Consider the following 12,989-nt stretch of genomic DNA (forward strand, 5'->3'; position numbering starts at 1 on the left):
TGGGTTGGGAAAAAACAAACTTACAAAAAACAAACTAAACCAGCCAAAAAACAACCACAAAAATCCACAAAAAAAAACCCAAACACCAGACAAAAAAGAAACACCCACAAAACAACAACAACTACAACAACAACAGAGAAAACTTCAGAATCCAGAAAAATTTAAAATAATATTTAAAATAATCTAGACAGTGCTCACTCCATGCAATATGAATCCTGGGAAAGTATCTAAAACACTCCCCCAAATAGAATTAAATTGTTCCATTTACTAAGGAGTTGAAATTTTCCTTTAAAAATGTAGTACAAACAGATAAAATAAAAAAATATATATCTGTTTGATTGCACACCATAAACAGAAGTATAAGAACTATTAAAAGCTACTTAACTGTTAAGTAGTGTGAAATGGACTTTAGGTAATTTAAGTGAAATCTGAGCACCTTGCATCTACAGAAAGATAAAACAGGAAATTACCTTTGTATAATTCCCTATCTACTATCTAATGTCAACTTTTGTCAGCTAAATCAACATCCTACTATTATTTTCAAAGACAGAAGCATGTGTTTTGGGACTTTTGGAAATCATTGTGAACTTTGAAAAGTTATTGAGTCAACGTCACTAGAATAAAGTACCAAAATAACAATTTCCAACTACATTTCTTACACCTTACTCACAAAGCGTAAAAAGTTGATCTTTCACCTTTTTTCACAGAACATAATTCCTTATGGGAATTAGTGGTCAGTCATGTTGCATAACAATATTTTCTCTTTGCTCTACTTGCATTTTTATTTGTAAAAGCCTGGTAGAGTTCATATTCTGCAGACACCCTGACAAGACTTTTACAGTCAGAGAAACAAGCCTATTAAAAATATTAAATAGATCTGTATTTGACAGTTGTTCCTTACTATATAGCAAATAGAAAGTTAATCTATTACAGAATGTGGGACATTTATTTTATTTTATTATTTATTTTATTATTTATTTTATTTTATTTTATTATTTATTTTATTTTATTTTATTATTTATTTTATTTTATTTTCATGTTTAAGCTAAGGAAATTTATATAGGGATTCTGAAAAAGCTAAATAAGGTGTAATATGCATAGAGGAGATTACATTGAACTTCTAACTTTTTAATGTTTAAAGCCTTGTATGCAGGCATTAATAATCATAACCATCATCACAACATTACATAATAAAGAATGAAATCAGCTTAAAATCCAGTGTACCATTGAGTAATTTCTCAATTTGTCAAAGAAAGCCTTTTTAAAATCTATCTAGATTTCTCAGGGCATTCTGAGTGGGCATTATGAACTTCACTTGACCCTCTTACTGCAGACATTAGAAGCAAAAATATGTGGGAAAATTAGGGCTTTCCTTCTTGTGGAGCATTGTAGAGAAAGAAAAGGAGTTACAGTTATTATTCAAGTACTGCAATACTAACATTTGAAATTACATACTTTACTGTATAGATTAACAGATAGAATAGAACAAATTACAATAGAATCTTCACCATACCTCTCCAAATGCAAAAATGAAAAGTAATAACCTGTTTTAAAAAGCTTTTTATTCAAATTGGGGAAAAAAAAAAAAGAAAAATATTTTCTGGATTTTAGGTCTTAAACAATACACCATCCTACCTGACCCATATATAGCACCAATGATTTATAGCACTATGATTTGGTCATTTCATAGTTCATACAAAGAAAGCATCTGTTTTCTGCCTCATGCTAGTTATAGAGATCATTTGCAATAAAATACAAGGTTCAGAGGTAAAGTAATTATAATTACAATTACGTTACTTGCAGTAGCGTCTTCATAGCAGAATTAGAATAACTTGTAGAAATTATCACTATTAAACTCTTGTTTATCACATGAATTTATAAAGCAGTAAATAGTTTGGAAAAATATTTTCAAAAATAGCAGAGCAAGAAGCTTGTTTTCTCTTTTAGTTGTCTCACAAATTCTCCTTCAATGTTAATTCATAAAACAATTTAACATCCATAGTGACCTCCTAAAGTACATTCTATTATTGATGCTTGAATTTAGTTTACTTTAGATTGGATCTCAGTTAAATACCTCTGTTAGCTGCATGCAAAATCCCGCCAGGACCATTTTTGCCCCCTCTTCTTTACCTGAGCATTAAACTTGGTGTTTAAGTCTATCCTGGAGCAAACTCTGCTGTCCACATTACGCTGCTGCCGGTCATTGCTAACAACACATTTGTGACCACTCCCTGAACAAGGCGTTCAGCCCATCTGCAGTGCAGGGATGGGAGCATGAGCAGAGTCCTTGTGCCCATGAGTTGCTTGGAATGTGCTGCCACAGGATTAGCCTCATTAAGGGTCCAGTGGACATGCTTCCATAGCCCCTGAATGCCCCTTGATTTGAGCATCTGATCTGACACCAAAAGAAAAACAAATCCCCTGAGAGCTTGGTTTTGACTGACACAAGCAGTGACAGGCTTTTTTCCCCCTCTTCATTCCCCCTCAGAAAGCAAGCTTGTGAAAGTGTGATAAGGTGCTCCGAGTCCTTAAAGTTCAATCCATGAAAACAAATCCTTCAAAAGAAACAGTGTATTAAGCTAGAAAGAACCTAAGCACACTAGAGAGATTGTTAATCTCCAAAGAATGAAACCAGTGTGTTTATTGGATAACTGTGAGAAATCTATACACAGCTGAAATATATTGCAATTAATCAACAATGGCATTTTTCCAGAGAGGCTGGGGTTTGTCACTGTTTCTCACCACAGTTGCTGAATTGTAATGAATGTAAGTTTTCAAAAAATTATAAGCATAACTTTTTGTCTTTCTGAGAAAAGTAACTGCATTATTTTCAGCTTAATTAAAAGTTAGTAATTTGAAATACACCTAGAATGTTTACAAAGTCAGAGATTAATTCTTTACTGTACACATCTGATATCAACTCCAAGGATCATTTTCATATGAACAACAACTAGTTTTTTAGTACATACCAATTATATCTTTTGAATCAATGACTTATTTCAGGCTTCAAACAAAAGTTAATATTTTTTACTCTCTTTTCCCCCCTAAGTTTGGATTAATTCCTCTCAAATCCTACATATGCATACTCCTTTTCTTTTCAATGAGGTTGCCATCTAACAGCTGAAAAATATGCTGTCTGCCTATTGCATTGATAGACACAAGCATTAAGCAATCCCACATGTCCAGATCTGCTGGACACAGGATCTACCAGAATGAGCACATGCATCAAATTCTAAACTTCTTATATTGTCAGGCATGTTGAGAAGCTTCTACAAGCCTGAATAATCTTTGAGATTTTTGGATATATATACATAGATGTATATACACATGCTGTTCCAACAAAACTATCATCTGTGAGATCTGTTAACCACACAGTTTAAACCAACAGAGAATGAAATGTTTCCAAGCACATCCTGGAAGATTAGCACAGATTCAGATGGTATGTGCAGGATGCAAAGAGACAAAGTTGCAGTGTCAAGAAGAGAGCTAGTAAGCAGCTCAGCAAGGTAAAGAATGCATCTGGGAATTCAGCAGAAAAAGACTGCTTGCTTTTTAACACAAGAGAGTTTGGGTTGATTGGGACAGTAGACAAAACATTAGGGGAGGAAAGAAAAAGGGTAAAATTGAGTAAAAACAAAAATCTGACTTTGAAGTGAAATATCCATACTTGGACTTGACAAGATTCTGGAAGTCATTTCGGGATTTAGGTTTCAGCTTGCAATGTAGCTGGGGCAAAAGCCACATCTTTATTCCTTTTTAGAAATTAACACAAGCAACAATGGCTATACTCACTTGCATATATCACCCAGTGGCACTCTTAGCACTCTTAGAGTTATGTTTTTGGGACTTAGTCAGTATAAACAATTGAAGCCATGGGAAACTACAGCTGTCTTCATTGTAGTATATTCAAAGGTGCTTTAAATTTATAATCCTCTTTGGTGATGAAAATATCAATAGCATAGATAAACCTGTATTTTGTTGAGTAGTAAGGATACAAACAATAAGCAAAGATTTTTTTTTTTGTTAAGCAAAAATATATTATTTTTTTTTCCCCTCTACAGCATAATCTGCAAATGCTTTTAGAGAGGTGGTTGCTGCACATTTGATCCTACAAACTTACACTTTATTAACATTTTCAACCCAGATCACTATTAATGAAACAAACTCTGAAGCAGTAGTTAGCAATGAAATCAGTACTGATACAGGAGAAGAACAAATATTAAAAATGAATCAAGAAAAAAAAATCAGGAAAATAAATTCTGGTAGATTTTAACATGTAATATAGCTGAAGTGCTTAACAGCTGACCTCAGAATTAAAGACATTTTAAAAAAGAGCACCAAGAATGACAATTTTAGAATCCTTCAATTTTTGTGGTAGGCCAGAGATGGAGCAAGTTCTAATCCTCTGATTCCCAAGTTTCTTAAACTCCAACAAGTGACCAGATTATAAAACAGGTTCATCACAAGAGAGGTGTTACAAGCTTTTCTCTACCTTTCAGTGGCGCAGAGCAGCTGGTCAGGCAATGGAATATTACTGAAGAAAATTACAGATAGGATTTGCAGGAACATCTGGTGACTGAATAACATCAGTGCTACTGCAATTTGAGTGGATTAATTTACTTTAATCAAATGGGCACTTTTGGAAATCCAACTGCCTCTGAGTAAGGACCTTGTATTAGTAAACTTTTATAGTTAAGTTAGTACAAAGGATAGCAATGCTTCAACATAATGTTGTTACTAGTTGTGCTTGAGGAAAATTTCTATCCCCCATTTCAGTGTTGTCCAGTTATAAGCATTATAAGAAGTTTTACGCCTAGCTTGAAGAATTAGGATTTTACCTTTTTGGGTATTAAGCTACATGGATCATGAGACCAGCCAAAAATGTTTCAGTTTCTAACAGATTTTTATTACCAGTGGCAGCTTAGAGGCTGGCCATCAGGCTTTTACCCACTATAGCTTCATTTCTGTACATTTTTTCTTCTGATTCCATAAACGTTTTATCACCAGAATTGTTTTAAGAACATTGTTGAATAGTCTTGAAAATCAAGCTGTCTCAAGGACAGACTAGGAGGTCATAGAATACAGTCATTCATTAATACAAGACTTTATAGAATTTCTCTATTGTCATTATTTACCAGATGTAAATTCTAATACTGTACTTAGATGAAACAGAGTAATTTTAAAACAATCAGGAACTATTTTTTTTCTCAATAATATATAATTTTAAGCATTCCATCTGACATTCTTATTTAAATAAATTAATGGAAAAGAAAATTGTACATCTCTGCTAGTGCCACTATGCAAATATTTATTTGTGCTTTATATATTTTCAAAATATTTTATACACTGAGCATATGTAGCCACCACTACTATCATGGTATTGCTAAATACCATGATACCAATACCAATACTGGAAAGATTAATAGAAGTTTCAAAAAGAATCAGAGAGAATGATTAGGTCCAAGAATTGGTGTAAACATAAAGGCTCCCACAGACTTCCTCAAAATCAGTAGCAATTCAAGGAGGAGATTTTAGAGAAAAGCTGATTAAAATGAAAGGTATGTTGTAAAGAGTACTTTTTAAAAGTTCCTTTATTTCCGTCTTATGGGTACTGGCACATGGGCAGAAGAATTAAGCCTAATGACTTCATTTATGATGTTTCTTTGGTGAACTATTGCTGTGGTTTAACCCAGCCGGCAGCTCAGCAACGCACAGCTGTTCGCTTACCCTCCCCCCTCCCTCTCTGGGATGGGGGAGAGAATCAGAAAAATGAGGCCTGTGGGTTGAGATAGAGACAGTTTATTAGGACAGAAAAGAAAAGAAAAAAATAATTATAATACTACTACTACTAACAATGTGTACAAACCAGTGATTCACAATGCAATTGCTCACCACCCGCTGACCGATGACCAGCCTATCCCTGAGCAGACGGACCCCCCATCCTGGCTAGCCACCCCTATATATTGTTTAGCATGACGTCAGATGGTATGGAACACTCCTTTGGCCAGTTTGGGTCAGCTGTCCTGGGTCTGATCCCTCCCAGCTCCTGCTGCACCCCCAGCCTGCCCACTTGCAGGAGAACGTGAGAAGCTGAAAAGTCCTTGGCTTAGTGTAAGCACTGCTCTGCAGCAATTAAAACATCAGTGTGTTATCAACATTATTTTCATCCTAAATCCCAAACACAGCACCCTACCAGCTACTAGGAGGAAAATTAACTCTATCCTAGTTGAAACCAGGACAACTATTTAAGTTTTTACTAAATTTATCATCAGGCTATAATTATTTAAAGAAGAAAATGCTTTTTTTTTTGAGCATTAACAACCCTACTTGATCAAATGATGGGTTCATCTATTGTGTCACTTGTGAGTGCCATAAACAAGTACTAGGGAAAAGGAAAATGAGGCAAATGTACATGATACATTTTTTTTTGTAATAATCTTTCAGCTTGCAACTATTTTTTTTTTTTTTTTTGCTTATGGACTTCCTGCATTGTTGTGATTTCTGTGTTCTGTGTTGCTTTGTGGGCTTTTTTCCACAAAATTATCTTCTGATTTCATGTAGATTTTCAACATCCATAACATCCTTCTCCCTGCTGCAGGTGGAACTATTTCCTTCATTTTGCTTTGAATGTGACTCACACTTTCTCATGGTGTTCCTGTATTGACAGAGGTATTGCAGAGTCAATGTCCATCCAGCCTGATGATGGAGTTCAGGATCTTACAAGAAGTAAGCAAGGCAAAAAATACGATCACAATCCTGTACTTCAGGAGAGCAAATTTTGGCCTCTTCTTTGACCTACTTGGAGTAATCTCATGGGTTAAGGTTCTAGAAGGAAGAGGGGTCAGGGAGAGCTGGTCAATATTCAAGCATCACTTCCTCCTAGCTCAAGATCAGAGTAATCCCCACGAGCAAGAAGGCAAGCAAAAGAGGAAGGACACTTGCATGGATGAGCAAAGAGTTCCTGGCAAAACTCAAACAGAGTAAGGAGGTATACAGAATGTGGAAAAAAGGATGGGCCACTTGGGAGGAATAGAGGGACATTAACAGAGTATTCAGAGATGTGACAAGGGAGATCAAAGGCCATTTGGAATTAAATCTGTGAAGGGATGTCAAGGACAAGAAGAAGGTCGTCTTCAAATATAACAATGCTAAAAGCAAGACAAGGGGAAATTTGGGCCCGCTGCTGAATGGGGTGAGTGCCCTGGTAACAAAGGATACAGAGAAGGCAACATTACTGAATGCCTTCTTTGCGTCAGTCTTCACCGCTAAGGCCAGTCCTCAGGAATCTCAGACCCTAGAGACAACAGAGGATGTCTGGAGAAAGAAGGACTTTTCTTCGGTCGAAGAGGACCAGGTTAGAGATCATTTAGGCAAACCTGACACCCACAAATCATAGAATCATAGAATCATTAAGGTTGGAAAAGACCTTCAAGATCATCTGGTCCAACCATGCCCCTACCACCAATATCACCCACTAGACAATGTCCTTAAGCATCTTATCCAACCTTTCCTTAAACACCCCCAGGGACGGTGATGCCACCACTTCTCTAGGCAACTCATTCCAATGCCTGACTACTCCCTTTGAGAAGAAATGTCTTCTAATTTCTAACCTAAACCTCCCCTAGTTCAACTTGAGATCGTTCCCTCTGGTCCTATCAATGGTTATCTGCAAGAAGAGGCTGATGCCCAGCTCCCCACAACTTCCTTTCAGGTATCTGTAGAGACCAATAAGGTCTCCCCTGAGTCTTCTCTTCTCCAGACTAAACAACCCCAGTTACCTCAGCTGCTCCTCATAAGACTTGTGTTCCAAGCCTTTCACCAGCTTTGTAGATAGGATGCACCTATGAGTACTGAGGGACCTGGTGAATTATTATTGCGAGGCCACTCTCCACCATCTTTGAAAGGTCATGGAGAACAGAAGAGGTGCCTGAGGACTGGAAGAAAGCCAATATTGTGCCAGTCCTCAAAAAGGGCAAGAAGGAGGACCCAGGCAACTACAGACCAGTCGGCCTCACCTCCATCCCTGGAAAGGTGATGGAACAGCTCATCCTGGAGGTCACCTCCAAGTACGCGGAGGATAAGAAGGTGATCAGGAGTAGTCAGCATGGATTCACCAAGGGGAAAACATATTTAAGAAATCTTATAGCCTTCTATGATGAAATGACTGGCTAGGTAGATGAGGGGAGAGCTGAGTGGATGAGTGAATGTTGTCTACCTTGACTTCAGCAAGGCTTCTACATTCATAGTCTCCCATAACATCCTCACAGGCAAGCTCACGAAGTATGGGGTAGATGAGCGGACAGTGGTGTCGACTTAAAACTGGATGGATGGCAGAGCTCAGACGGTTGTGTTCAGTGGCACTGTCTAGTTGGAGGCCTCTAACTAGAGGTGTCCCCCAAGGGTCAGTACTGCGTCGAGTCTTGTTCAACTTATTCGTCAATGACCTGGAGGATGGAATACAGTGCACCCTCAGCAAGTTTGCTGATGACAAAACTAGGATGAGTGGCCACAGGACTGTTGTCATTCAGAGGGACCTGGACAGGCTGGAGAGTTGGGCGGTGAAGAGCTGCATGAAATTCAACAAAGGCAAATGCAGACTCCTGCACCTAGGGAGGAATAACCCCAAGCACAAGCAGAGGCTTGGGGCTGACCTGCTGGAAAGCACCTTTGTGGAGAAGGACCTGTGAGTCCTGGTGGCCAACAGGTTAACCATAAGTCAGCAATGTGCCCTTGTGGGCAATGAAAAACACCAATGGTATCCTGGGTTGCATTTGGAAGAATGTTGCCAGCAGATTGAGGGAGGCGATACTCCCCCTCTACTCAGTCCTGGTGAGACCACACATGAAGTGCTGCGTCCAGTTCTGGGCTCCCCAGTACAAGAAGGACATGGAGATACTGGAGTAAGTCTAGCAGAGGTCTTTGAAGATGATGGTGGGACTGGAGCATCTGTCATATGATGAGAGGCTGAGAGAGCCAGGCCTGTTAAGCTTGAAGAAGAGAAGGCTGAGAGAGGATCTTATAAATGTCTATAAAATCTGAAGGGAGGGTGTCAAGAGGATTGGGCCAGACTCTTTTCAGTGGTGCCCAGTAATAAGACAAGAGGCAATGGGCACAAACTGAAATACAGGAAGCTCCATCTGAATATGAAGAAACACTTCTTTGCCATGAGGGTGACAGAGCTGGAAAAAAATGCCCAGAGAGGCTGTGAAGTCTCCTTCTCTGGAAATATTCAAAACCCACCTGGATGCAATCCTGTGAAATGTGCTGTAAGTGTCCCTGATTGGCAAGGGGTCTGGAACAAATTATCTCCAGCGGTCCCTCCCAAGCTCAACCATTCTGTGATTCTGTGATCTTCACGTCTACATGCCAGTCATGGTTTTCAAGATACCTTTTATTATTATTATTATTATTATTATTATTATTATTATTATTATTATTAATTTTCCCCAGATGAAGTATTTGCCAAATTCTCCTTTCACTGAAACTATTTGTTTCAGCCCCTTTTGTTTATTGTCCTTGCTGCCATTTTCCAACCCTTTTACTCTTCACTTTATTCTTCTGAGAGGAACCTTCAGGAACCTTGTGCAATGTTGAACTACAGACTGGTAATGTGGCATTCACTGTTTTGTTATCCACTTTTTTCCAAATAATTTAAATAAGTCCTATTAAAAAATATATGTTTTTCTTGACCACTACTGTAAGCACTGAGTTAACTCTTTCACAAAAGTACCTAGCATAACCCCAGTATTTCACTCCAGTGCACAAAGCATTTATAATACTAATTATAAAGAACTACTATAAAAATCAAGTAATTTTAATCAAAATCCAACAGAACAGAAGTATACCTATATGCAACTCTAATTTATGTCAAACACAGCCTAAAAAATCATAATGGAACGTGGTATCACAGAAATGTGTAGGTGTACATACATAACTGGAAAGTGAACAGAAAATACAGAAAATATTTTTCTGCCATTCAACACTGCCAGACTATTTATCTCTTAAATCACTAAGCTTGATTTTATCTTCTAAAAAAAGTGTAACACTATTCCTTCTCAAATTAAGGAAAGAAACTAAATACATTAAGACAAATCTCATTGCTTTCTAATGAAAAATCAAATTAAAATGTACATGTAAGTATTTTGTGCTGAATCTAATTTTCATCTGAACTACTTGATTTCTGAACTGCTCATTCTACATCACAAATGCCTGAAAGCTATAACATTGTTTGTTCTTTCAGATTTAAAGATTGTTATGGTTTTGGTAGCCACTGTGTGGGTGCTGACATAAAGAAGCAATTAAAATTAAATTACACATAATTGTATAAAACGACCTGACAGAATGGGGATTGCAGATGTTCTACAAGCCTAAATATTTAAATGGACCAAATATATGCTACTGTTCACAATTCATCTAATTTTCCTTCCCTACAACTATTTGAAATCCCTCCTGAGCTCCTGCATAATGTGGCCCTACAGGAACCCTTTGCTAAGAGTGTCTTGGTGCAGTTACTGGTTTCACCATACTCCAGCCTTCCTTCAGACACCATTTTGGAGAAATGGAACAGGAGAAGAGCAAATTATGTAAGACAAGAGATGAGACAAATTGCTGATTAGCTTTTCTGTCTGTCTCTTGCTCTGCTGGGTGGAACTCCTAATCTTCTCAGATGTTAACAAGGGGAAGCTCCCTTTAGTTCAAGAGGTGAAAAATTCAGTCTGAAACACCCAGAAGGCAAAACATCCAGAAAGTAAAACACCCTTCTAGGCCAGGCAACATCCTTTTCTCCCTCTATGGCTTTTTGTGCCTCCTCACCGGCCTCCCTTCTCTTCTGGAGACTGCATACAGGTATCCCCTACAGCTCATCATTTTTGAAAACACCTTCATTCACCAAACCAAGGGCAAATGTGTTACTGCCTCCCCTGTTTATTAACTTTCCTTGGCACATCATGAATGGATAGAGAGAATCCCCATGTAGAAAGACCTGGGACTACTGGTGAATGAAAAGCTCAACATGAGTCAGCAACGTGCACTTGCAGCCCAGAAAGCCAACTATATCCTGGGCAATGTTAAAAAAAGTGTGGCCTGCAGGTTGAGGGAGGTGATTGTCCCCCTCTACTCTGTTCTTGTGAGAGAGCAACCTGGTCTAGAAGAAGGTGTCCCTGTCCGTGACAGGGGGGTTGGAATTAGATGATCTTTAAATTCCCTTCTAACCCAAAACATTCAATGATTCTATGATGTTGGACTAAGAAGTAGGATCCTGGCAGGAGGAACAGACACCTTTCCCAAGTTCTGTCAGAAAAAAAAAGAGGACACAGATGAAAAGTTCAAGTAGTGACTCTCACCCTGGCAACACAGACTAATGTAGCAGTGATGTTTCTTAATCTTTCTGAGTAATGTTTGGTAGTTCTTAATTCTATTTTTAATTGGCATTTTGGATCTGTGTGAAACTTCAGGCTAATTTTTAATTATATATGCATTTACTATTCAGATATGATAATGTCAATGGTCTGATATAGAATAAACTATATTGTGCTTTCTTCTCCTGACAATCATACAGCCCAAGCTGCAATTACTGGAATGAAACACTTTATGATTTCTGATTATCACTAGGCAAATGGAGTAAAGCAGAATTTATATTATTAGCTTAGAAAAAATTGAACCAGTTTTAAATCATATAGGAAGATTTAACAACACGGTCTAAATCCTATTATCTCTTTGTACTAATGTGGACTTTAACTAAGAGAGATATGGAAGCAGGCATTCTTTCTGTTGAATTCACACCAGCAGCTCTTCACAGACACAGAGAAAAATGCAAAGTCACATACTCTTTGTATGTAGCACAATCTGATATATGAACATCTCATATGAAGGTGGGATAAAATATTACTGAAATATTTCTGCTTGATACTTTTGGATTTTTTTTTTCAGTTTCCAATGGAAACTTAATTATATGATCTTCATTTTTAAAGAAAAATCAAGCCTAGACCTGTAAGTTTGCTCTGAGACCTACTAGACTAGTGTGTCACTTTCTGAGCTATTCTAGCTTCTTATAGGACTGTCTGCCTAGGGACTTTTGCATATTTTTTGTACATCTACGCACAGTGGTGGACTTTCACTATAGATGTAGCAGGACAGATTTCTGCAAGAAAAGAAATTACAAAAGTTACATTTCAGAAAATGCAGGGTCAGATCAAGTGGATGAATATTTAACATATTAAGAAATAATTAGAAATTGCTGAAATACAAAATTACATTAGAATTCCAAAGCATAAAATGAAAGAAACATGCTCATAGTAAATTACTCCCACAAGCAAGCATGTTTTTTATCTTTCCTTTTAGTTTTTGCTTACAATGAAAGACCCATGCTTATTTTTCCAAACGTCTTCATTAACAGCTTTATAAAGAGACCATTTATGAAGGTTTTATTAATTCACTATGTAAAATTTCAAAGTGCTGTTGAATTGAATGAATGTTATTGAGAAAGAGGGGAGCAGAATTACGTGGGAGAAATAATTATAGATGACTGGTTTACAAAATAGGGTATAGTAACTCTCCAATGATAGCACAGAGCCTTGCATCAATCACCTACACTATGGGAGGAAAAAGGGCCAAAATTTTCATAAGTTAAAAGGCTAATTAATGTGTCTTATTTTTTATGGGAAATCTGGTAAGATGAACTTGCCAAGGTGAAAACAATATTATTCCTTGTTTACCATTGATTTCCAGTCCTTATTAAAAAAAAAAAAAAAAAGTCTCCAGGAATATGAACTGATATCAGAACTGGGCAACTGGGCATGGGAAAGAGACTGGGAAGGCGATGCTTGAATCACCTTCAGGTTCCAAAATGCTGGGGCACAGCAGACAACCCCAGAGGCCATAAATGACTACAAAGCTCAGCACAGATTTTCAGCAAGGCCCTTATTGTGGGACAGCTGTCACCAACAATTGTGGTTTATTCTGATTCACTGAACTTTGGTGCCAACTTAATC

At 37.5% G+C, this 12,989-nt stretch overlaps 1 protein-coding gene across 8 annotated transcripts in view; it reads right to left on the reverse strand.

Moving 5' to 3' along the window:
• Positions 1-12,989, reverse strand: part of TRPM3 (transient receptor potential cation channel subfamily M member 3) — a 488,292-nt gene that overhangs the window by 154,044 nt on the left and 321,259 nt on the right. The window lies entirely within an intron of this gene.

This window comes from Anser cygnoides, chromosome Z (genome assembly GCF_040182565.1).
Source record: "Anser cygnoides isolate HZ-2024a breed goose chromosome Z, Taihu_goose_T2T_genome, whole genome shotgun sequence".
NCBI lineage: Eukaryota > Metazoa > Chordata > Aves > Anseriformes > Anatidae > Anser > Anser cygnoides.